At 37.9% G+C, this 27,562-nt stretch overlaps 1 long non-coding RNA gene across 2 annotated transcripts; it reads left to right on the top strand.

Annotated features, from left to right (window-relative positions):
- The first annotated feature begins 6,406 nt into the window (after positions 1-6,406).
- On the top strand, positions 6,407-20,552 carry LOC131893916 (uncharacterized). Of its 2 annotated transcripts, none has more exons than XR_009374767.1 (4): positions 6,407-6,483; positions 10,433-10,643; positions 11,602-11,690; positions 19,288-20,552. It is a non-coding gene; the product is annotated as an uncharacterized LOC131893916 (long non-coding RNA). The 2 variants fall into 2 exon arrangements; XR_009374768.1 differs by having other exon boundaries at positions 11,558-11,690.
- Positions 20,553-27,562: the final 7,010 nt, after the last annotated feature.

The following is a 27,562-nucleotide window of genomic DNA, read 5'->3' as shown; positions in this document are numbered from 1 at the left end:
CTTCCCTTAAGGCCTTCCTTCAGTGATTTGGTTTCTCCAGCCACATCACACATCAAAACCAACTCACAACTGGAAACCAAGTGCTCAGACATATGAACCTGTGTGGGATATTTTATATTCTAAGCACCGTAGCTTCCTGGAGGATAGACATGGCAGACCTTACATTAGAAGGAAGTGATTGGCAAGGGCATCCTAACTGCATCCTTAGTTCTAGCCATGTGACTGCTCACCCTCTCCTCACCTGGTCCCTGACAGATGAGTGCTTTAGAGTTCCAAGGTACCTGGAAGACTCTAGGCCTTGCCAGTCAGCTTGTCAGAGGATTGTCCAGGGTTCTGTCTCACCTTTCTGAGATGATGACATAATCTACGTCTCTTTCAAATGTCTCTGTCCCTCTTTCCTTTCTTCAGGATCTGTTGGCTTCTGTGACTTCCTGCATTCCTTTCTGTTTCCCTCCAGATAGGCATTTACATTAATAAAACTCAGTTTCATTTTTGGAGTCTGCTTCTCAAAGGGCCCATTCAGAGATTATAAATATTTTATTAATTTTATAATTAATAAACATATTATAATATAATCATATACATATTTTATTATATGTTGCATATTATAATACCACCACATTTTATCATATACATTTTCCCAAATAATTTAGCATTATTTTCAGTAGTTATTAATCATTACTATACACATTACACTATAGTCTCTCTGAAAATATTTTGTAGTATTGAAACGTAGCTGGAGCACAAATTCCTAAGAGAGAGTTTATATGGCTGAAGGAATTGATAATCTTCATTACCTATTTTATTGGCCATGTTAGCTATGACAAGGTGACCACCATAAGCAACTTGAAAGGGTGGAAGACTTATTTTGCTCATGGCTTCAGAGGTTTGAGTCCATCATGGTGGGAAAGGTATGGTGGAATGATTTGCATCATGGTGCATGGAAAGCAGAGAGAGGCAAAGGTACTGAAGGCCAACTATGACCTTCAGCTAAGCCTCTATATCTAAAATCTGCCAGCACCTCTCCAAAAAGCTGCTATCTGTGTTCAGATGTAGAAGTGTTCAATGTAGAGGAATCGTTCAGATTTGGTCATAATGTTTGTGTTTATTTCTTTTGAAAGGATGATGTCATGTCTCTAACAAGAAGAAAACATTCCAAATTCAGTATCACCTCTCCACCACAGAACACGGAGCATTATGTAATGTCTCCCCACGTGTTAAAAATAACTGGGAATGTTCTTTAACTTGCACATCTTGAGATATTAACAAGAATAAGCTCTATGTGCTGGTACATGCCTACAGTCCCAGCTACTGGAGGGGCCGAGGTGAGAGGACAGACTGGAAAGCCTAGTGAGACTCAGATTTAAAAATAAATGGTAAACATTTCTAATGAGCACATATTTTAAAGTTAAAATATTATAATTAATTGAAACAAGTATTTAACATAGATTTGAATGTTGCTGTTAATTTCTTTGTTAACTGAGCAAGAATATGAAAATTTTACCTTGTGTTATAAGAACACATGCTTTGTTTATCTTTATATAACTCTTCTTTTTTACAGGCTCACAACACCAAGACAGCATCCTCATTTTATACCACCAGGTAGAATATATGAAGATGTAGATATCTTTATTTGGTACCATTTATTTATCATCTTTTTATATCAGGATAACAACACCAAACCTCAGAATCCTGCTTAAAGATTACGTAATGACATAGCCTTCTTTTTCATGCACATTTTACATTTCCAGGATAAAAACACTTTTGAAGGCAGCGCAGGTAAGACAGGATTCTGCTCCTGAAACTTCCTAGGTACAGGTTTCCTACTTCTATAGCCTGGGAAATAATTCTTACTATCTTTTATTATTTGTAGCAGAATGAAGGAAAGGATGATTTTGGAATGTTCTGTTGGAAAACACTACAAGGAATCTACCTGAGTATTTGTTTTTTTTAATTAGCAAAGTTAGTCCTGCTGTGGAACTTGCTTCTGGGGGGAAGGAGGGCTGGGGTCATGACTCAGTGGTTAACAGTACTGTTGCTCTCGTAGAGACCCTGGATTTGATTCTCAGTAGCCACATGGTAGCTTGCAACCATCTATCCATAACTTCAGTTCTGGGGAACCTAGCATTCGCTTTTGACCACTGCAGACTTGAGGCACACATGTGGTGCACATGCATACATGCATACATGCAGACAAAAGACACATACACATAAAAATAAACAAAAACTTTAAAAACTTGCTTCTAAAGTACATTTACCTAAACTACCTGTTGAATTAATGAAGCAACTGAAATATTTCTTCGTTATATCGAGTGATCAGGAGATGTGTCGCTATGACACTGTTGATTAGTCTTTGTCCTCTATCCAGAAGCAATTTGCATATACTTTTATTATTTTATGTTATCATATTATGTCCAGAGTTCTGTTTTGCATACTTGTCCTTTCCATTTGATGAAAGCTTTCAGCAGTAATGTCTTTGTTGCATTTTTAGTTTGTGAAACATCTAATAAGATTATGTTCAGAGGATGCATTTTGTAGCACAGCAATGCCATTGTAAATTCTTCAAATCTCTTAATGTCATAACTCTAGGAAATAGGTACCATTATTACCTCTATTTTACTAATGAGGTAGATGAGACCTGGAGAGGGTAAGTAATTTTCCCAGGAATATACAGTTATGCAGTACAAAACCAGAAATCAAATCAAATGTGTCTCACTCCAGGGCTAAAATTCTTCAAAACAAAAAAGCAGGAATAGAATACAGTTTTACCTTTTAGTTATATTTTGAAACTGAGGGTGGGGGTGGGAATCCTTTAGTCCATATGTTTGGGGCCATTCTTGATCTCAGAATTACCATGGTCTACAAAGGAGTGGTATTTCTGCTTGTACTGGTTCACGAGACTTGACTCATTCATACATGGACACCAATTCTAGAAGTCAGCATCTAAAGTCCATCCTACTAAGATGGGGTCTAACCCAGGCTTTAATACGCATCCTATACTTTTTATAGCAACATCATTTTTACTAGGTTATATAATTTAATAGTGCTTCAGTTTCTTCATTTGAAAGATAAAGATATAATATCACTCTTGGGACTTTTATGAAGGTCAAAGTGTGGTGATATTTTAATTGTGCTGAAATGTGATTTTATTTGTATGTTAATACATAAAGTTTGCCTGGAGATTAGAAGTCATAGAGAGCCAGGAAAAGAAGTCAGGTGGTGGTAGCCCACACCCTTAATCTGATCACATGTCAGGCATAGTCTCTGTGTGGTTGAGGACACAGCCAAGTGTGGTGACACGACCTTTAATCCCAGTACCAACTATGGAGACCTGGAGGTCTGTATAGACAGGCAGTGATGAGAAAGTCATGTGGCTGGGCTTAGAGCCAATGAGAAGGCAGAACAGGAAAGCATTAAAAAGACAAGTCATACAGGAAGAAGCTCTCTCTGGAGAAGCAAAGGTGGTGAGGTGGTAAGATAAGGTAGTCGTGGCTCTCTGTTCTCTTTGGCTATTACCTCTGTATTTGGCTCTGTGATTGTTATTTACTAAGACTGTTTAGAACTTTGTTTAAAACTACAGAATTAAATCAGTCTATATACTTTAAGGATGTGCTGACCTCAGAATGGAAACCAGAATATGTGTTACGTTGGGGAGGTTCCCTTTTGGTAAATTATATCTGATTAAATGAAAAGGCATGTGTTAATGGTATAAGTTAGTTTAAATTGGATGGTCATGCTGGTTGATGAACTGTCACCTCTTCTAATTAAGAGGTCTCTCTTGTTCAAATCAAACCTTTATCAGTTTTGATGGTATCCACAGCTTACCTTCTCCCGTAGAAACAAAAGCAAAACTTCGTCCCCAACATAACACATATCCTGGTTTCCATTCTGAGGTCAGCACATCCTCAAAGTGTACAGGGTAATTTAATTCTGTAGTTTTTTTTTCTATTATCCAATGTCTCCCTGCAGCTTCAAAGAACATAACTTCAGATTGTGAAGTCCAAGGGCAGGACAGTATCTTTGTCTTTGCTATTGTATGATCATGCATAGCATCAGGCACATTGTTAGCCTGCAGTAAATGTTTGCTTCATATGTGAAAAAATGAACCATGACAGCATCTGACATGCAGAAGGTACCTAACTTATGCTAGGATTCTTTGCCTAAACTGCATTATTTGCATTCCTCATTGCTTAACATTGCCTTCTGGGAACTGTTTTCTTACCTGCTGGAACCTCCATAATACCTGTGTTAGTTGCTGATTTCCTAAACGTTGGTGTTCTCATAAACATAAACTATACTTTTGAATCTAATTTTTCTCACTCTAACTTTCCATCTGGAGGATGAGCTACATCGTCAATTCAATGCGAGAAGAGAAATCAAGAAAGCTCCCTGAGTTTCAGGCTTGTCTGAATATGTGAGCACCATTTTTCCTAGTCACAAACAGAGATTTCAGTCATACACAGGATAGGAGTTGTAGGGCTGTTAATGCAGACTGGAAGTGATGTGAGCAGAACCTAGCCAGAGGTGCTTCCATGACAAAGGATGCGGTAGTGGAGATGAGTCATTAGGCTAGGAATTGAGAAATATAGAGAATAGCTTCTAATTCTAGAAAATTAGAGATATACCAACAGAAACATAAATGAGAAGACTCCTAGTTTAAGAAAAACTTGATGAAACTCTCTTTTAGAGATAATAGAAAACAATTAATTATAAAAAGATAGTATTCTGTGTAGCTAGAGTTTTCCTGCCTGGCCCACGGTCAGGGCAAATCTCTCTCACCTGCCAGTCCCACAGCCGTCAGACCCAACCAAGAAAACACAGAGACTTATATTGCTTACAAACTGTATGACCGTGGCAGGCTTCTTGCTAACTGTTCTTACAGCTTTAATTAATCCATTTCCATTAATCTATATCTTGCCACATGGCTCCTGGCTTACCAGGGTCTTCACATGCGGCTTGTCATCGTGGAGGCTGGCAGTGTCTCTCTGATTCAGCCTTCCACTTCCCAGCTTTATTCTCCTCCTTGTCCCGCCCATACTTCCTGCCTAGCCAATGGCCAATCAGTGTTTTATTTATTATCAGCAACACATGTGACATACAGAACATTCCACAGCAATTCTGCAATAGAATTATTTTTCTGTGGGCTGCTGAGATGTTTTCATTTAATAAAATTTGCTTAGAATTTTTGACTTTTGTTATTATATTCAGTTTTATGAAATTTTTTGTATTCTAGATTTTACTGCCAGCTCAGTCAATTAATTAGGGTTTCTTATTATTCAATGAGTGGTTATTATCCTCTCAAAAACTATACAGTGTCTAAAAGGCACCTTTAAGTATTAGCCAATACTCCAAGTCCATTTATTTCCTGAGTGTAAAATCACATTTACCCCACACATTCATTGCCAAAATCTATCCTAGTTACTAAGAAGTTTAGAGAAAAAAACATGACTTAAGGGTGGAAAAGCAACACGTACATGTGTATCTTATAGTTTGTGATTATCAGACACCTGGTTCTAGCTTTGCTGGGTGATTTATCCCAAGGCTGCAAAATGTTGGCTGGGAAAAAGGTGATCTCAAGCTCCATTGGGGGTAACCACTTCCAAACTCATTCAGTTGGATTTTTGTCAGACCTCATGTTCTGATTGTCTTGATAGACAAGTTAATCCTTTGCCACAGTGATTTCAGGAGACTCTTTGTATGTACTGTTGGCTTTCTCCAAACGAGGACTCTGACAGCAAAAGAATAAAATAGAGGTCTCTTCAAATGAAGATTGTACCCTGACATTAATGGTGACATCTACCTGCTTCAAACATAGCCCATATTTCAGAGATGGAGCCCCATCAGAGCATGAATAGCAACAGGACAACATCCATCAGGAGTGTCCAGATGAGCACTGCCATAAGAAATCTGGAGCTAGGCCGGGCGGTGGTGGCGCACACCTTTAATCCCAGCACTCGGGAGGCAGAGCCAGGCGGATCTCTGTGAGTTCGAGGCCAGCCTGGGCTACCAAGTGAGTCCCAGGAAAGGCGCAAAGATACACAGAGAAACCCTGTCTCAAGAAAAAAAAAAAAGAAAAAGAAAAAAAAAAAGAAATCTGGATCTGATGGGGAGTATGTGGCTGAAGAAGCCGAGCCAGGTCTGATTCCAGAGTTGCAGCTTCTGATGACTGCACTACATGATTATCATAAATACATTGTGTACTGGGACAGCAGTTTATTTGTTGGAAAAATGCAAAGGTACTAGTCATAGCTTCTTTTAGAGACTTCTTTAGGTGGGTATTGTAAAAAAAAAATTACACCTTTGAGAATTTTTACACTAAATTTTGACCTTTCTCCCAGCCTTGCCAAGATTCATCCCCCTTTTCTGTCCACTCAAATTTCTGAACTCTTTTTATTCTTTTACTCATCAGGTCCAGTTTATGCTGTCCCTGCAGTCATGAATGTGTGGCCTTCCACTGGAGGGAGCGTGGTTGACCTACTAAAGGTAACACTCTTAGAGAAAATTGACTCTCTCTCCTAATAGTAGCTGTCAATTGCCAATATCTCAGCAAAGGGTGGGAGTTGATGCCCACCTCCCATCTCCATGCTGGGATTTGGTCTGGCTTCAAGTTGAACTTGGCTTATTCATGCTGTCACAACTCCGATGAGTTCCTATGCCCTGCTGTGTTCAGGGGTCACGGTTTCCTTGTATTCATTTGCCACCTCTGGCTCTTACTGTTTTTCCACACCCTCATTCACAATAACCAATGAGCCTTCGGAGGAAGGGTGCAATATAGATGCTCCATTTTAGAGCTGAACGTTCCATAGTCTCTTATTCTTGGAACCTTGGCTTTTTGTGAGTCTCTGTGTTAATCACTACCTACTGCAAATAGAAGTTTCTCTGATGAAGACAGGAGGATGAATTACTTGATGGGTATACCAACATTTCATTAGGATCCAGTTTAGTGCTATGTCCATTTAGCAGAATAATAGTAGTAGATTATCCCATAGGACCCATGACCTGTCTAGTCATGGGTTCTTGGCCCAACAATGGTGACAGGTATGAGTGTCATCTTGTGGAATGGGACTTAAATCTAACCAGAAAGTGGTTGGTTATGCCCACGATGCTTGAGACAATGTTGCACCAGTGGGGATACTTTACCAGGTCAGTATTTATTTTAGTTTCCAGTCTTCACAGCTAAATAAGATTAATGATTGCTTTTCTCCTCCACGAGTGTGCATATCACCTTCTAGTCCTACAAAAGCTAACCAACAGGGGTGAAGCTTCCAGGTCAGTACCAGCTCAACATCTCCATGTTCTGGGACCTAATTATATGGTGTCTTCAGCAATAGGGAGACTTCTTTTATAAGAAATGTAATTGTAGAGAATTTCCAAATAGTTGTTGTTGTTTATTTCAGTTAGCATTTATTGGTGAGATTTCAGCTGTTAAACTTCTAGAGAACTGTGCCATCCCTGTAATTAAAAAAAAAGATATAAGAACTAAAAAAATGTTAAGCTAACGTTCCTACTCCTGGTTAAGATTCTAAGCACAAAGAGAGAAAAGATATAGTTTCATAAAATTATCCCAGGAAGGGTAGGGGCAAAACAGCAGCCAACCATAAAAACATCCACAATGGATGTCAGTATAGAATCTTAACTGTTAAAACGTTAAAATGAGTTGGGTAATATGCATGAGATACAAGAAAAAATACAAAAATTATTGTATCCAAAGGCTTGCCTTTTATTTTCAATTACGGACGTATCTTGTGATAACAAATGGCACATATTTGACAAAATCAAATTTATTTGATTCCTTTAGAAAACTGTGCTTACTGTTCAACAATCTGATTATGTTTCTGCACAGGACTTGGTCAGCTTTCATGGGGAGAAGCTTATTTGACACAATTTAGTTATGAGAACTTGGACAAGTGCTAATTAATAAATAGCACGTCACGGCGTCCCCTGAGTTCTGCCGTACAAGACAAACGATGCTCTTTCCAGGGGAAGTTGAGCCGCACATCTGTAATTTGTCTGACACGCAACAGATCTTTGCATGTATTGAGCAGTTAAGGAGCCTCAAGTGGTTTAAAACAGTTTTGTCTTTCCAGCGTCCATACTTATTCATTTCATCAACATTTTGTCTCATATAGGGCACCACTACTACGGTTGGATCAGTTAGAAAAAAAAAAACTGTAGAATAAGTTTGAGAGAAGAGTGATGTATGTTACACAAAGTCACAAGTCAAGGAACGGGAGAGTGGGGTGCAGGTGAGATGGCTAGGAGGTCAAAGGGTTGGTTTGCTATACAACCCTGACAACCTGGGTTCTAGCCACAGCGCCCGTGCTGGAAAAAAAAAGAACCAAGTAAGAAGAGTTATCCTCTGTCCTCCATATGTAAGCCGTGCTATGCAGGTGCTTGCAGCCCTAACATATCAAGAGCACACACACACACACACACACAGAAGTAAAATTATACTGTATTATACTATGCTCTACTATACTATACTATACTATACTATACTACACTACTATACTACATTGTATAAAAAGGTGGGTTCCCGGGGAAGGGGCCATGGGGTGCAAACTTTGTATACCCTGCCATGAGGACCAAGCTTGCTTCTCCATGTGCTTTGCTCTTCCTGCTCACTTCGCTTTTCTTGTAGTTGGGTTTCTATCAAGAAAACCTCTCTCATCCCAGGACAGGAAGAGAGGCACTCCACCTCCTTTCCCATTGTTCTCCTTTGACACTGACCATTAGGACTTGGTAGGCTATGTTCTCCCTTATCTTCTGTAATGGTAGATTTGAAAAGGTGTACATCCATGACTGGGAGCTGTAATGAAAGAAAGACATGGATGGAGTCAATATTATGTACACACGTATGTAATGCTAAGGGAGTACACAAAGGTACCATGTGGGAGAACAAAGAAGTAACATTCTTCACCCATTTCAGGTCCAGTCCTCAATTCACTTCTGCACTGCGTATTTGGAAGCTGAAGCAGAATTCTATAGACCACAGAGCAAGCCTTTATTATTATTATTATTATTATTATTATTATTATTATTGTAGAAACTTGCTAAAGTTTGCTCAGGTACCAGCAGGGAGCAAAGTTCTATTTCCCTTGTCTCTATTATGCTATAGAACTGTATGCTCTTGTCTACACTCCCTACCATCTCCTGGGCCTTTGCTAAAGACTCAGCCTTCCTCGGAGTCCAGTAATGGCTCCCACTCTCATAGCCAAGATGATGGGAATGGCCAGGTTCTCAATGTGCTTTGCCTTGGAGATCTTTCCTATCCTCCCTGCTTTCCTTAACTGGGCTGTTGTAAATAGCTCTCTCAAAACATTCTCCTTAACACCTCCTTCTGAGCATGTCATCTCCTTCCTGTGGAGTCTTTGACTCTACAATGACTGAATAAATGGGAGAATGGATACCACACAAAAGCAATCCAACTCTGAGAGCTTATCTAGACTGGATGGGTTTCTGGGCAGACAGGACTAGAGTTGAAGCTATCTCTGAGAGGACTTTAGATGTCTTGATCGAAAGGCATAGGATCTGTGAGTTTACACTTCAACAGACGACTTCCTCTCCTTGTCTTCAGAGGTAGTTTCAACAAGAGAGAGAGGAGAGCTCAAAACAAAATGAGTCATCAGCACACACCTCTTCCTTGTACAGTTGCCAGATTTAGCAAAAAGAAAGAAAACAAGAGACCAGGATGGCCTATTTGATTTGAACTTCAGATGAATGAAAAATGAATATGGACCATACGCACACTATGTTTTATCTGGCAATATTACCAGTGAGGCCTTTCACATAGTGCACGTTTGTTACATGCTTATTCATTGGTGAGTTTAGGTGTCACAGAACATGGAAGTCCCTGAAAACAAAATCATCCACTGACAAAGGGTTGCCAGAGGCAGAATATGTCAGAAACCACTGTCTCCCTGAGGGGATCACACATTCTGTCTGTGGCCTCCTCGGGGACAGACAGCCTTCTTATCATTGACATGCATGTATGCACGTGTGGGTCAGTTCCTTTAGGCTCTGTCTTCCAAAGAAGCCGAGAAGGGAGAGCCGAGCCATGCTTGGTTCAGGCATAGAAAGTTCAGACTATTTCTGTAAGGTGAGGGACAGTAATGAGGCTATGGACACTTGCTTAGGCTCCGTCCTCAATCCTAAAAATCTGTAGCTGCACCACCTCACTGATGAATAATTATTAACCATTGTGTAGGTTTGTTAGAATTAGAGTTGATGTGTGGTAAGGGCTTTGAACGAGACTAGAATGCAGGAACACCAAAATGAAATGAGACCTAATTAGGAGTTTATGTGTGATCCAGACAAATGCTTTGTCAGTCATAGAATATCATTGTACCTAGAACCTAAGCAAACGCCTAAAACTTCAGGTTAGCTCTGGGAATATGAAACATTATAATAAAGCCTTTTTTTTTTGTTACAGCTCCACTTCTTGCTTTTATAGACAGTGCTGTTCTTTAACTGAGCACCTTTGGACTATAGACATTCATCTAAAGGATTAGAAATTGAGCCTTTTGATGACTCCTTGATTATGACTATGCCATTATAAAAACTTATTGTAGCATTTCAACCACGTCTGACATCATCAGCTATGAACAAAGCATTTTGAAACATGGATTCAAGTCTGTATTGAGGTAAGAGAGCTGTTAATTTTTATGACTACATTGCTTCAAGCTTTCCCTTAAGTGTGATGTCTTAACTCTATCCCTAGGAGAGCATCCCCTCAAATACATATATTTTAAAAATCCACTCATTTTATCTGCAAACATTACCAACTACCCATCGCTTCTCCAAATTGCTCATTTCTGTGTACAGAAAGGAATTTGTCTCCATCTCCAGTTTTAGAAAGCATTAAAGAAAAATAGTATTATTACAAAAATTCCTTAAACTTTCAATTACTGTATTACTCAATGAGATAGATGCATTCCTTTAATATATATTTGCCTCTCAAAGGAACAAATGTTAATGTTGCACAGTTGGTAAAATATAGCATAAGACATTTTTAAAGTTAGAAAACACAATTTCATATCTTTTTTTTCTTTTTGCACAGAGATTGTCTAGATCCCCTTGCATTGTAGAATTCCCCTCCAGTGGAGCTGTGCCAAAATGACTTGCTTATGTAAACCACTTCAAGGAAAAGACAATAGATACCTGATTGACACATTAGGTTTAGTTTTGACAGCTCCTCCCTATAACTCAACAGTTTAGTTCTCATGTTTTCCCCTATAACACATGATGTCAGGCTGGATATTATTGTTATGCTATTTCTATTTTAAAAATCTTTCCTTCCTTCCTTCCTTCCTTCCTTCCTTCCTTCCTTCCTTCCTTCCTTCCTTCCTTTCTTCCTCCCTCCTTCTCTCTCTCTCTCTCTCTCTCTCTCTCTCTCTCTCTCTCTCTCTCTCTCTCTCTCTCTTTCTGTGGCAGGATTGAAGTCACAGAAGCTAGGCAAGGACAAGCACTCTGTCCCTAAGCTACATCCCTGCTTCCTTCCATGACATCTTTTCCATGTTCACTTTGTATGCTTATTTTTTGTCTACTTTGGACAAAGCCTGAATTAACTGCAGTTAACAGAAGTCCTGCCAACTGAAACAGGGAAGCAGAGAGGTAGCAGTGGTGAGAAGATCCAGTCCCAGAAGATGCTCTGTCTCTTTGCTTTTTGACAATGTTGCTATTTCTTCAAGGTAAGAGTTTCAGGTAATCCTGCTTTAATGACACACGCTCTTTTAATATAGTGTTGGGGTCACAGACTTGCATAATTATAATGTTATTTTAGGCCAGAGGGAGAAGCCTAGAAATAAACAAGTTATTAAGAGGTCCAAAGAGGTCAATTACACAGCTTTTTATGAAGCCAAGTAAAAGCAAGTTTGTAAATCACTAGGTTTCCAATGTGGGCATCGTTTTCTAGTTCCACATAAATTCATGCACAGACTTGGAACTTCTGCAGAAACACAGTGCACAGAACAAAATTCTTTTAAGGGATCATTTATTGAAGAATTTCATGAGGCCCGAACAGTCATTTAAATCAACAAGTATGTCATTTTCCATGAGAAAATGGAACTGAAGAAATATGCTTTTCCATTGGTACTATCTTCCCAAATTCTAAATAGCTTTATAAATGTGCAATAGCTGCAGCCCAGATGTTTGTACTCCAAAGGAGGTTATCGAAGATTCAATTCTTGTTATCCCAAACCAAGATTTCCATAAAAGCAGTTTGGCCTAGCTAGCATGATTTTATGGTTCATATCACTGGAAACCAAACATAAAATTTGAAGAATATGTTTTGCAAGAGAATTATCTCTCTTTCCACATATTACCGATTTAAAGCCTCGCACTTCAAAATGTGCTTCTCAATCATCATGGTGGCAAATTGCTTATAGGAAGAACCATCCAGATAAAATTAATGATCACAAGCAGAGAAACCCCAGAGATCTGACTTGGAATCTATCTGCCTGTCTATTTTGGTCTGTTGCCGTGGAACAAGAAGATGAGTTTAAGCAAACAAAACACAAATAACAGGCTTCCATTTATAAAAAGAGATATTAGACTTTGGATTTGCAAGGTAACCTCTTGAGACAGAAATAGGAAAAGGCAGTGAGTGGGACAGCATTTTCAGAGATGTCCACAGCTTATTAACAAGCACAAATTGCATTGTAACCCCTTCTTTGGCCGGGCTTGGATCGTTTGTAAGGTTGTCATGTGATGATAGGAGAGAATGAGAAAGTGGAGTGATTTTTGGCACGTGCACAGGTCTGGGGACACAGGGATTCTCTGTGATCCCTGCTTCTCTTCATTGTAGCCAATAGGAGTTGAGGGGATGTGTTAGGAAGTGTGTTAGCCAGTGTTGCTTTACTATGTAGCAAAACTATCTAAGCTGAGTAGCTTCTGAAGAGAGGTTTATTTTAGCTCACTGATTTGGAGTCTCTAGTTCAGGATCAGCTAGCCCATTGTTTTAAGGGTCATAGCACAGTAGGAACGTGTGCTCGAACAAAATCACTGACCTCAGCAGCCAGGAGCAGAGGGGAAGAGGGAGAAACAGTATTCACTAATCCTTTTTGAGGGTGTGCCTTTAATGAGCTAGGCACCTCCCATTAGACCCCATATCGCAGGATCTCAACCACTTGCCCAAAGCACCACCCCATAGACCAAACATCAAACACACGGACCTTTGGATATAGTCAAGATCTAAATTATAACAGGTAGTATGTTTTGGAATTTTCAGAAACTGGCAATGTTGGATTCACTTGATCTTAAATTATCTTAGATAATTAATAAAACAAATCACAATTAACAATCAGGAATACTACTATTCTAAGGAGTACAATTAAAATGACATGACTCCTTGTACTAGAAAGGATTTTTTACCTGGAAAATGATATAGCCTCATGAGTTTGATCTGTGCATTTTGTATTTTCAGTGAGTAATTTGAAATAAAAATACCAGCTATTCCCTTTGGAAACGTACTTAAATGTAACTGCTGCCTAAGTATCAGGTGTGTACTCAGCAAGTGTCCGTGTCCACTTTTCCATCTTAACATGTTCACTCCCTAGGGGCATACATATATTTCAACGTCCCTTATTTCAACTCCCCCCCCACCCGATATTTTACCAGATAAGTAGATGCCAAATGCTACAAGGGTTGACTGGCTGACATGTTGGCCATTAAGAAAATTTCAATGAAACGGGCTTATATACAGAAATGCAGTCTTGTAAGATGAAAAAGTTCTAGAGATGGATGGATGTACAACAGTGGGATCAGACTCACTACCACTGAAACATACCTTTAAACTGGGAAAGATGTGACATTTGCTGTCACAAAATTGACCTAGTAAAGGGAAGGAAAACTTGGATGAAGGAAATACATATTTTGCATGTCTCTATTCATTGTCATAGATCCTTCCCTCTCCCTTTTTTCCTGATTTTTTCTTTGACAATGCCAGTCTGGTTGACCACTAAACAATGCAGCTAGGATATCCTTAATAAACCCTCAAATATTTCAAGTGTTGCTGGTGAACTGAAAAGGCTTTTTCCTCTCTGATTTGATACAAAGAGAAGGGGGATAGGAGGAGACAGGGAATGGGGAGAAAACACAGGGTATTCATTAATTGCAGGATTACCATATCCAAGCTATCCTTATGCCTCATGTTGATCCAGTGTCTATATCACTCTTGAGCTCAAATGTATTTTTTTAAACTACTCTCAGTCCATTTCCAATTCTTAGAACCCTTTCTCAGATGAAGAAGCCAATACCAAGAAGTCTCTAATTGGCAAGAAAATTTTGGGCAAAGATGGAGATGGAATCAACGGAGTTTAGAAATGGATATTCTTAGACACAGCAAAGAGAGGAGAGGTGGAGGACAAGTATTTCCAGGACTCTAGTGGTGAATCTTTCTCATATGATAAATACATCCCATATGACCATTCTGCAGAAACTACTCCGCGAATGCTAATAGTTTTTCCTATTCAGAAAGCTCTTACTTATACCTACATCCTGAAAAGCACACTCCATATTTTTTTCTTCAGCAGTTTGAGAGTTTCAAGTCTCCTGTTTATTCATCCACTTGGAGTTGAGTTTTGGGCAGGGTAAGAGACAAGGATCTGGTTTCATTCTTCTCCATGTAGCACTATTGGTTAAAGATGCTGCCTTTGCACCAATGTGTACTTTAGGTACCTTTGTAATAAGAGGGGTAGACGCTGTTGTGTGGCCTTTTGTTTGTGTCCTCCCTTCTACCCCATTGGTGTGTGTGTGTCTGTGTGGCTTCCATGCTGTTTTTATTACTATGTCTATAGTTTAATTTAAATCCATTATACTAAAAAATCTAGCAGTATTCTCCTTATTCAAGATTGTTTTGTCTGTCTGGGGGCTTCTGCAATTCTACGTTCCTTTTAAGATTATTGTTTTCTATTTCTGTGAGAAGTGTCACTGGTATCCTGGTGATCAGGACTGCATTGAATCTAGGTTGCTTTTGGTACGAAGTCCATTTCCACAACATTAATTCTGTTAACTCATAAGTATATCAGGTTTTATCATCTTCTACTATCTTTCTCAATTTCTTCTTCATTGCCTTGAAGTTTTCACTATAGCAGATTTTCATATCCTGGGATGGGGTTATTTCAAGGTAAACCCTTTACTTGTAAGTATTTGTACTCCCTCTAACCTTACTCAGAGCTTATGGCTCTTCTTCCCACTGCTGGCCTCTATTCCATCATGTGGTTTCTGAGTTTTGACTTTTCCTGTAATTGCTATTTTAGAATTTCCAGCCCCAAATTAACTTAAAACTTAACCTTCATTTTGTACTGTTTTCATATATATATATATGAAATAAATTTAGAAGATTAGAAGAACATATAATATATATAATATATGTTCTTCTAACTTCCATAAATGCATGCGTATACTCTTTATATACATATGTGTGTGTGTGTGTGTGTATGTGTATGTGTGCTGTATTTTAACCTCCATAAATGAGCACACATTCACACACACTCTCTCTCTATATATATGTATATACACACACACATATATACATATATATGAGTTGTCTTCTAACCTTCTAGTGTGTGTGTGTGTGTGTGTGTGTGTGTGTGTGTGTGTGTGTATGTGTGTGTGAGTGCGTGTGAATTTATGGAAGTTGGAAGACAACTTGCAGGAGCCAGTGATCACCTTTCACCTTGTGGGTTTTGGGGGAATGACCTCTGGTGAAGAAGCCTGGCAGTAAGCAAGTTAACCCCTGAGTTATCTTGCTGGGCTATTTTACATTCTTCTAATGGGAAGCATCTTATAATTTGTTACCTCCATTTTATTTCTAGAGTTACACATCCTTAATCATACTATTTACTTTTATTAGAGTATATTTTTAACATTTAACTTGCAATTCATGCACATTTAAAAAACTTAATTCAAGCACTATGTTTCTTCAAATTTAAATAAGACACCTTTACCCTCATCAAAAAGAAGGAAACATATCAATGTTTAGAGTATAAATGAAATGCCATTTTTTTCTTGCTAACACAGTACTAAGAATCAATCACCATAACAATGGGATGTATCTCAGTTTTCCTTTATATTTATGCATTCCTACCTAACCATATCCCAGGATGTATCATGGTTTATATGGTTCACAGTGGGAACTTTATAAATTCTTGCTAAAGAATCTGGTGAAACCCTAGTTTCAATCATTATTGTTTGTTTGCGTGAGGAATCTCGTTTCTTTTCCTCAAGTTCTATCAAGTTGAAAAGCTTACACAACAAAGCAGTGTACACTCTCTGCTCCATTGTGAGAAAAGTCATGTAAAGAAACCCAGCTGAGCCTCACTCCCTCTCCTCTTTGAAGTTTTTCACCCATGCCCAGGTGAAGATTCTGAAAGGGAAAGATCCAAGCTTGTTCTCTGTTTCCCCATGGAAGTATGAGCTCCCTACAGGAAGCACAGCTGTCTCAGAATAGTTAAATAAAGCGTATTGTTTGGGGATGCTCATTGGAAATGCAAACCAACCAGAAAGGACATTCTTCTTCCTGAAAGCTGAAGTGAATTATGGGAGTAAATTAGAATGACAATTTGTTGTAGCTTGTTTAGAATCTCTCAACTTTGCCCTTAAGAGCCGAATATCCTGCAATCTCCTCAAATCTAGGTGAACTGAGAATCTCAGTCAGCCAAAAATAAAGACAAAAATGAACAGTCTCTTTTCAGGAATCTGTGATCTGCAGATATTATGGGAGAATCTGTAATCTGCGGGTATTATGGGAGAGGATGTGATCTGCAAGTATTATGGGAGAATCTGTGATCTGCAAGTATTATAGGAAATAACATGACTTGCAGATATTATGAGAGAGTCTATGATCTGTAGGTATTATGGGAGAATCTGTGATCTGAAGGTATTATGGGAGATGATGTGATCTGAAGGTATTATGGGAGATGCTGTGATCTGCAGGTATGTTGGGAGATTCTGTGATCTGTAGGCATATCCAGAGATGATGTGATCTGCAGATATTATGGGAAATTATGTGGTCTGCAGGTACTCTGGTCCTTGGGGCTGCAACCATGAGTGGTTCTACCTCATCTGAATTAAGTACAAAGTAGATAGATATTCCTAGGTCCTTCTCAGTTTAGCTTGTGTATTCTTTGAAATTTATCACTGACTATCTTACAAATGTATTTTCAGAATTTACCATTGGCTAGTGGCTTTTAAAACACAATAAAGCAATTGTTATAAAAAAAAATCAAAGTCCTAATGGTGGTAGACAGTTTGTGAAATGATATAAAAACTCCTCCTGAGTGTGACTTAGAGTTACTGAGCTGCTTCTGAAGAACAGAATGAGGCAGGTCAGGTAGAACTTCTCAGAGTAGGTTACAAAGGAGTGTGGTATTTGTGTGGGTGTTCTCTCAGATCGTTCCTTTAGGGCAGGCAGTTGTCACAAGGCAAGCTCGAGGATCCCACCTTCGTAGGGTTTGAAATAGCAGATAACCTTGTGAATGAGCTCAGTTGTAGGGCATCCTCCTAACTATAAAGCTGAATTTTCAGATAAAAATAGAAGCTCTGCCTGATAGTATAGATTCAGTCCATGAGAGACTTTTGAGTCAGAGATATCCAGCTGAGTCACGCCTCAGTTTCCAAATAGCAGAAACTGTGAGGTAATACCATTTTGTGGTTTAAACCACTAAGGTCTGGGGAGATTTTTTAATGTAAAATATATCACAAATTAACCTTGTTGTAGTTTGAAAAAAAAAATGGATCCCAACGGGAGTGGCACTATTGGGAGTTATGGCTTTTTTGGAGTAGGTATGGCCTTGTTGGAGGAAGTGTGTTAGTGTGGAGGCTGGCTTTGAGGTCTCATATATGATTAAGCCATTCCCAGCATCTCAGACCACTTCCTATTGCCTGTACAAGATGTAGGACACTCCACTACTTCTCCAGTATTATGTCTGCCTGCATGCCACCATGCCCTCTGAAAACGTAAGCCATCTCAATTAAATGTTTTTCCTTTATAAGAGTTGCTGTGGCATGGTGTCTCTTCATAGCAATAGAAACCCTAACTAAGATACACCTATACCCGTGTCTCTCTGTTTCTGCTTCTCTTTGCTGATGGTACTTATAATACAGTGATTACATTTCATAGAAGTTCAAAAATTACAACAACGAACAAATAAATGATGCAGGAACAAATAACATGATTCCTCTTCTTAGAAAGCTCAGGATCTTTTTACAATAAATCATAATGAATTTGAGGTAAGGGACTATGTTTTGGAAAGACTATATTGCCTATGACAATGTTATGTGCATGTGAGGAATAAACTATTCTTGAAGGAATTTTATGTTCACAATATTTTAATACATAAAATCTGTGAAGCTACCACTGTGTGAATTATAGTGCAGAGTCAAGCTCATTTGGAAAAACTCCAAGTTTGGGTGGATAGCTATAATGAAGACCAGTGAATTGATCTCAAGCCAACGTATAACCTCATAATGTTCATTTCATTATTTCTCCTTTTTTGATGTTCATTACATCAGTCACATCTTTTATCACTTGTTTAATTAGAGAATGGGCATGGGAATAAGTAGAAAATTTTGTGACTCTCCTACCTATAATTAGAGCTATTAGTTGGAAAGTCTTCTCTACCTAAGTAACTGATTTGATTCCAAATAAGTTGGGGCATAATGCTGGAAATAGTATGGTCCCAGAGCTTTGGAGATTTGAGTTTTTGCCTTAGTTCTTTTATTAGTTCATCACATGGATATAAAACTACAAACACTTCTTTTTGTGTCCTAACATCCTTATGAACAAAATGGGTAGGTTGGACTAAAATTGTCTAAGTTTCTTTCTAGAAAAATAAGACCTCAGTGGTTGTCTAGAATGAAAAAACAGACTATTGTCACCTGCCAAGGGACCCCAAAGGTTACCATGGTCTTTCAGAACAGACTGCTGAATTATTTGAATTAAAATAAATTCATAATATGAAAGTTGTATGTAAATTGTGACAGCTGAAGAAGGTTGGGGGACTCAGAAGTAACCTGGAAAAGCAGGGTTCTGAGAGTAAAGAGGTGCAGGGAGTCCTAGATTCCCCTCTGTGGCATTATCAACCGCAGTGCTGAAGCCATTCTGGGAAACTGACCAACAGGATTGTTTTCCAGTATGTCAGCAACAGATTAATATTTATCTTTTTTTACACACGAGCATTTTCAGATAGAGGGCTTTCCTTTATTTGGTACAAGCAAAGTAAAGAGTAAATATTTGTGGAATGAGATTTTTTCAAAACTTTCCTTGTGTTCTTGTTTCTGTTTCAGGGCATCATGATGAAGCAAGTGTAAGGTAGCAGCCATTTTGCAAAAAGAAAGGCAACCCAGTGCATTCTCTCCCTAGCATGACAGAGTGGCTAAGTAGGGGATTCTCCTGGTGGATTTACTGGGAGCTAATGCTTGTAAAAAGCACATGTTCTGAAGCTTCTGTGAGCCTCTAGTTTCCCGACACATTGTGTTCTAACCACAGGGCACTAATGTAAGAATTACTTGTATGGAAATAGCTGTAATTAAGCGCCATCTTTGACCTAGAATGTAAATGTAATGGTTTTAGTTGTATTTTCATTCTCTTTTTGCTTCCCTCCCATTCTTGGCCACCTTTTCTCGAATGTACTGTATCTGCAAAGCAAAGGAAGATGAAATGAAGTAATGCCCAGAGCATCAAAGCCTGAAGTATAATTGGAAGACTGCAGATGTGCGAATCAGTCATGAGTTCCATTACCTGATAACATCTGGATGTGTTATACATGAGTACCTTGAATTTTTCTTAGGCTTTAAAATTTAAGAATTAAAAGTCTGTCTTTAGTTTGTGCTAATTTTGGAGGCTACATTGTCATCCGTTTGAAGATGACTCATTAATACTAGCTAATGGTGATGTAAGTTATTTTAGCATTATAAAATATCATGACATCACTGAAGCCCACGTAGAAAAATGGTTTTTGCATTAGGATTTAATTTGTCTCTTTTTAGAGTTGTTCATTGATCAAATTATTTTCATATTGTGTATCATAGAGGGAGAAGCTAAGTAATGAGCTGAGAATCGATAGGAAAGTGATGAATCAGTCTTCCTCCATCTTAGGCTTAAAAACCATCTCATAGTAAAGACAAACTAGACTCATTCCTGTTTGTGATTAAATCTCTGTTTCTCAAGGAGTAGGCTGTGCACCACCTGTAACCTTAAGTACAAATGGCTCTGTACTGCCTCTTCCAGAAAATGACACTCATGCCTTTGTTTCAAACAGTTGTAATAACCATCTTGCAACCCTATCTTTGTTTCAAAAGGTTGTTATGACCACTTTGTTATGATCACTTTGTAATCATGTTTTGTTTCAGGAGGTAGTTATGACTAACTTGCTATGCCTATGCTCTGCTTCTGTAACCCCCCACCCCATCTTGCCTGTCAAGTCCTGCATTTGAAAACCCCCACCCCTGAGCTATGAAAACCTTGTCTTCCTCATGTCCAAGGCTGATCTCTTGAACCCTGCCTTAGGAAAAGACAGCTCATTGTATGTGAATAAAAGCAATTGCTTTTATTAAGTGCTTGCCTCAATTAATTTGCCCATGACAATTTGGGTCGGTGATCTTTCTCCTCACATCTCTGGGATTAACAAAAGGCGTGAAATTGGCTCAGATTCACAAATGAGGTTTCTTTAGATGAGTAGAATGTGCCATTCCAATATAACTTCAAAACCGTACAAGCTTATTAAATTCTTCATGATGAAAAAATGTTGGAAAACAAATTAGTATTTCATTGTGTACAAGCAAATGGCAGATTGTCAGTCAAATAATTTGATAATAGTCACAAATTGAGATACAATACCAGGTATTTCCCTTCTTTGTACTTTTAAACTGGCCCTCTTTAAAAATAATGATTTTATTAATCATTTGAAAATTTTATACAATGTATTTTTATCTTTGTCATCTTTCTTCCTGATCTCCTCCCAGAGACTGTCCTCTACTTTCCTCCCTATTCATGCATTTGTGTTTTTTATCTCTCCATCCCTCCAATCCCCCTCTGTTTTTTAAAAAACTCAATTAGTCCAGTTTGTGTTGGCCTACTACTCACATGCTCCTGGCAATGGGGCTTGCTCTGGGATGTGGTTGATATACCTACCAGGTGTCATACCATTAAAGAAAACCTTTTTTTTCCCAGTCTTGAGCCAAGGACCTCATATGATAAGAGCTATGTCTCCACACCTTAAAATGAATCTTGATACCCAGTCATGAGCTTTAGGTTACTGTGTCTAGTGTCAACTACCTGTACTCATGTTATTGGTTCCAGGAAATTTTGACTGCTGATTAAAGTAGGAAGGTTTAAGGATAAGTATTTATTTATTTATTTATTTATTTATTTATTTATTTATTTATTCTCCTTTAAGAGTTATTTATTCCTTTATATGTATATGCTATACGTTCTTTATCCATTAGTCATCTTATGCTTCATATGATTATATTTTTGTTTATCTTTTAGTTAGTTGATCTTTCTCCCCTGTTTGTCTTTCCACTCTTTTCTCTCTCACTTATACCCTTCTACCCCTACGAGTACCCTTTCTGTTTTCATGTCATTTGTGTTCTATTGCACCCCCTTCCTCCAAATATTCATCTTCTATGAGCCCATTTTTAGTTTCCTGACCTATATCCAGACTCACACCCACTGTATACAGAGACATAAAAATTAACCCCCGCCCCAGATTTCTACAGTAGTTGCACCAATTGGTACTTCTTCCAGCAGTAAAGAGCACACCTCTTTCCCCAAATCATCACCAGCATTTGTTGTTACTTGTTTTGTTTTATGATGATTTTTCTGATTGAATTAAGATACAATCTCAAATTAGCATTTCCCCAATAACTAAGGATACTGAACATTTAAGAAAATATTTTTTGTCTACTTGTGTTTTTTCTTTTCATAATTGTTCAGTTCACTAGCCAAATTGTTAAATGGTGATTTTGGTTTTTATTGGTTAGCTTTAGTAGTTCTTAATATATTCTAGATATCAAGCTCTTATTTGAGATATAACTGATGAAAAATTGCCCCCAAATGTAGTCTGTCTGTTCATTCTGCTGATAGTTACCTTTGTTGTGAAGTAATGTATTAATTAAATATAATTTCATTTACTAAGTCTTAGGGCTATTTCCTATGCCACTGAAGTACTATTCAGAAAATTCTTGCCTGTGTCTATGTCTTGAAGTAGTTTGATTATACTTTTCTCTAGAAATTTCAATATTTTAGGTTTGAAATTAGGTCTTTGATCCATTTTGAATTGATTTTGTGCAGTCTGAGAGATACAGATCTAATTTAATTCTATCGCAGGTGGATATCAAGCATGGTCAGCACCATTTGTTTAATAGTTTATTTTGGTTATTTAGTTTTCCAATGTATGTTTCTAATACCTTTGTCAAATATTATGTGGCTACAACTGTATAGATTTAAGTCTCAATCCTATATTCTGTTACACTGGTCTACATTTTTGCTTTTGTGCCAGTAACATGTTGTCTTTGTCTCTATGGCTCTGTAGTATAATTTGAGGTTAAGTACTGTGATACTTCTGGCAGTGTTCTTACTGCTTAGAATTGCTTTGGCTATCTGGGTCTCAGGCGAGTGATACTTGACATTCTGATGGGAATTTTATTAAACTTTTAGGTTGCTTTGGATGGTGCAGTGTATTTTCACATATTAGTTCTGCCAATCCGGAAGCATGGAAGGCTGTTCCAGAATGTAGCTGCTTCTTCAATTTATTTGTCAGCATTTTAAGTTTTTCATTGCAGTAGTTCAAAATCATTGTGAACAGGATCATTTTCATATGTTTTCCCTCAAGAAGCATGTCACTGATACTTACAACTAATAACATTTTCATAGGTTGATTTGTATCTGCAATTTTACTTAAAGATTTTTATCAAATCTAAACATTTTCTGCCAGTGTCTGTGGTAGCTTTTGAACATAAATTTGTATTGTCTCCAAGCAGGCATAATTCGGTTTCTTCTTTACTATTTGTATCTGTTTGTTATCTCTTCCTTTTGTCTCATTGCTCTAAGACTTCAAGCACCATATGGAATAAAAGTGGAGTGGACCATCTTTGTCTCATTCCATATTTTAAAGGAAATGTTTCCAGTTTCTCTTCACTTTAGTATAATGTTGCCTCAGGTTTGCTTTATTTGGCTTTCATTATTGTGCATTATTTGCATCTATCATTAATTTCTTTATGGCTCTTATTATGAAGGAATATAAAACTTTGTCAAGTAGTTTTTCTGCAGTTAACAAAATGATTTTATAATTTCTGCCTGCCATATATCTATCTATCTATCTATCTATCTATCTATCTATCTATCTATCTATCTAACTAACTATTATATAAAGCATGAGGGTTAAGAGAAAGAGTGACCTTAATGCCAGGCACCATGCCCAGCAATAGATTACCAACACAAAACAAACTCAATGACCGTTTTGGAGGCTCTTTGTCTCATAGTGTTTTGTTGGTTTTTTTTTTTTTAAACTTTCTAGATCCTTTGAGTATATAGTATGGTTTCTGTTTTTTTTTTTGTTGTTGTTTTGTTTTGTTTTGTTTTTATGGGATTTCTGTGTATGCAACCATGTGTCTCTGAATCTATATGTATTTCTTGTGCTTTTTTTTTAGCTCTTTTTATTTTGTTTGTTTTGTCATGTTCTGGTTTTTATTTAACCTTATGTTATTAGTATGTTTTTAGATGCCTTTTGTATCCTAATGATAGAGAGAAAAAGAAAGTGTGGATTTGGGTGAGTGGGAAGTGGGGAGGACCTGGGAGGAGTTGGGGTAGGGGAATCATGATCAGAATATATTGTATAAAATCTATTTTTTTTAAAAAAAAAATAGAATGAAAAATCAAAGAAAGAGTGGTATTTAGAGACTGAAAGACAAACCTGAAATTATGTGTGTTGGCTTCTCAAAGAGTCACCCTTACACTATTTATATAGTCTATTATATTACTTAATTTGTCTATGCTAACCAACCTTACATGCTTGGAATGAAACCAACTTAGTCATAATGTGTGACCTTTCCAGTATGTTCCTGAATCCAATTTGCAAGTATTTTATTATGAATTTTTACACCTAATGTTTATCAGAACAGTTGTTCTGCGTTTCCTTTTTTGTTCTGCTTTATCTAGTTTTGGTATGATGTCACACTGGCTTCATAGAATGAGTTTGATCATCTCCTTCCCTTTCTAATTTTTGGAGCAGACTGGGAAGTATTGATGCTTGATCTTCCCTAAAGGATCAGGAGACTCAGCTGGAAATCCATCAAGTCTTAGACTTTTCTTTGTGGGGAGACTTTTAATTACTGCTCCAATAACATTCTTTGTTACGTGTCTGTTTAAAGTGCTTATATCATCTGGGTTTGATTTTTGTAGCTAATACAAATTTATAAATGTATTCATTTTTTTCATTTTTCAGGGTTTTTGGAATTTTTCAAAGCATTCCCTAATGATCCTCTGGATTGGAGTCTGTTGTAATAACTCTCCTTTTATCTCTAATTTTATTACTTTGTGTCTTATTTTTGTTAGTTTGGCTAGAGATTGGTCAATCTTGTTAATCTTTTCAAAGAACTATTTGTTGTTTGATTGCAAGATTTTTTTTGTGTCTGCCCTAATCTCTATTAGTTCTTGTTGTCTGCTGCATTTACCTCCTCCTCCTCCTCTTCCTCTCTTCTTCTTCTTCTTTTGTCTTCAAGTGTATCATTAGCTATTTTTCTGCATTCTTTCTTGTTTTATAATGTGAGTCTTTATAGCTACAAACTTTCCTTTTATAACTGCCTTGGGTGTAATTCACAGTTATTTACTTTCAGGGTTTGAAATATATTAGTCCATGCTTATCTTGCTTTTAAGGTAGCCAAGGAAATATCTAATAATATTCTGGTGTTTTATTTTTTGGTTTTATTTTTTGGTTTTTCGAGACAGTGTTTCTCTGTGTAGCTTTGCGCCTTTCCTGGAACTCACTTTGGAGACCATGCTGGCCTCGAACTCACAGAGATCCGCCTGCCTCTGCCTCCCGAGTGCTGGGATTAAAGGCGTGCGCCACCACCGCCCGGCCTATTCTGGTGTTTTTGCCTTTGTATTTAAGTTGATATTTTTCCCTTATAGCTGTTATAATTGTTTCCTTTGCTCACCATTTTGACATCTGCTTTACTTGGGGTTTCCATGGCTGGGCTAAAATGCCATGACTGTAGGAACTTGGGAAGGGAATGGTTTATTTCTGCTTACAGTTGTAATACACCATGTAGGGAAGTCAGAGCAGAATCTCAAAGCAGGAGTCAGGAGGCAGGAACTGAAGCAAACACCATGGAGGAACACTGTTTACTGGCTTATTACCATGGCTTGCTCATCCTGTTATACACACACATACACACACACACACACACACACACACCCGTACACACACACACAACACACACACACACACACACACACACACACACACACACACACACACATCAAGAGAATGCCCAACAGGCTTGCCTACAGGACAATCTGGTAAGGGTGTTTTCTCAGTAGAGGTTCCCTTTTCCCCAATGACTCTAACTTATATCAAGTTGTCAAAATACTAATCAGCACAACGTCTCAATTGTGATATGTCATGGAGAAGTTGCTCTCTAGTCATATCTATTTAGAGTTTAGTTTTTATGCTTGGATGTTGATTTTTTTCTTCAGGTTTGGGTAATTTCTGAGTATAATTTCTAAATAAACTGTGTGTACCACTTGACTTTATCTCTGCTCCTTCTGCCTCACAGATTCTTCAAGTTGATCTCTTGAATGTATCCCAGACTTCTAGGAAGTTTCATTCATGTCTGTTGTTTTCTTTTTATATGTGTGAGTATATTGCTGTCTTAACTTTGCTCTGTCTGCTTGGTTTTGACTGTTGAGGATGCTTTCTGGCGTTTTTGTTTGTTTGTTTTGTTTTTTAGGTGTTTATTTCATTTCTAGAATTTCTGTTTTTTCTTTTTTTCATTGTCTCAAAACCCTTGCCAAAATTCTCTTCACCAGGTTACTTTTTCATTCACTTTGATGACTTTCTTGTCTAGGTCCTGATTTGTCCTTATTTGTTCACCTGCTTCTTTACGTTCTCTATACAGTCCCTGATCCTCTTGAAAAGTCTAACTCTGAATTGTTTCTCAGGCATTTTTAACTAGTTCCTTTTGTTTTCATTATTGAGTCATGAGGTGATGGATTTGGTGTGAAGAGTTGCTATCAAATGTGCTCTGTGTTACTTTGATGTGTTTTGCCCACATTTGGGAATGGATGTATCATCCAGTTTTAATTTCCCTTCTTCTCCACTGTTTTGATTTGTTGTCTTATGTGAGTCTTTCTGGAAGGTTGGGTTCACTAGGAATTATGTCTCCTGCTGTAGTTTATAGAAGGAGATGGCTATAGTTCCTACTAAGTGTTGACCAGAATTCCCAAGATTAGTTTGCAGTAGAATATACTGTGCATATCACTTGTGTATATAATGGAGTTCAGAGACAGAGGTGTTCGGGTATAGGTTGGAGAAAATTTAGTTTGTTGATTTATCTTATGGCAAAGAGCATCAGTATTTAGGGGTGAAATAAAATAGTGAAGGGGAAAGAAAGAAAGAGATGAGTGACAGAAAAGTCCTTGACCGGTAATTATGAGAGGTGGTAGAGACTATTGCATACTTAGAAATGTAGAATAGAGGATGACTTCCATAAGTGTTGAAAGGGAAGGGACAGACATAAAAGACCTTCTTTGTGAGATAGAACTTAATGTTCAGTAGCTTAACAATTAAAACACAAATTTTTTATGAATAATGATTATAAATTTACATACTAAAAAGTTGAAAAAATAAGTGATGACATGATAAAAGAATGTTGAGCTTGTTAAGTATTTTGTCAGTATTTTCTGTCATTGGGACACTGTAATTTCTCCTTTGCACTATTATTTGGTTTAATGTTTTCAGGCAGAGAGGAGAACTGCTAGTCTCAGTAATTCTGACAAATTAATGCTAGTCTCAGTAATTCTGACAAATTAATTCACTGTGCCCTTCTAGATGAGGATTCCTGAGTGTAAACTACTTTCTCCCAGAATATCCTGGCCAGAGTCTCCCCCTCTCTCCTAGCAAGTTACAATCTTGCCTCTGTAGAATTAATGATCCAACTTTCCAAGACGTAACTGTCTAGGAAGGATGCAGGGTCTTAAGGCGTATGGAAGGTCAGATCACCTGAGTGCCTCTGTCTTGGTTGGAATACTGCACTGGGTTATGGTGGTCCTTAGAATTGGGGGTGGGGAGAATTATTGTCTCTTCCAATCTAATCTGCCTCAGATTCAGGTTCCTTGGTCACGCTTCTGTTGCCCAACTCCTGTCCAGTCTCAGTATTATCTTTCCAATAGCTAAGACCTTCTCTCTCAGAACCTCCCAGTGCCTTTCCTATGAGAAGCTCACTGATAGTTACAGTTAATGCTCTTTAAGGTAGGTATGGAAACTGCTGCTGGTTCCAACATCTGCAGTGACAGCAACAGCACAGCCCACTAGGCAGCCAGCTCTTGTCATGGTCCACT

The sequence above is a fragment of the Peromyscus eremicus genome, chromosome 16_21, assembly GCF_949786415.1.
Source record: "Peromyscus eremicus chromosome 16_21, PerEre_H2_v1, whole genome shotgun sequence".
Classification (NCBI taxonomy): Eukaryota; Metazoa; Chordata; class Mammalia; order Rodentia; family Cricetidae; genus Peromyscus; species Peromyscus eremicus.
The sequence above is the reverse complement of the archived record's forward strand: the minus strand, read 5'-3'. Positions and strand labels throughout refer to the sequence as shown.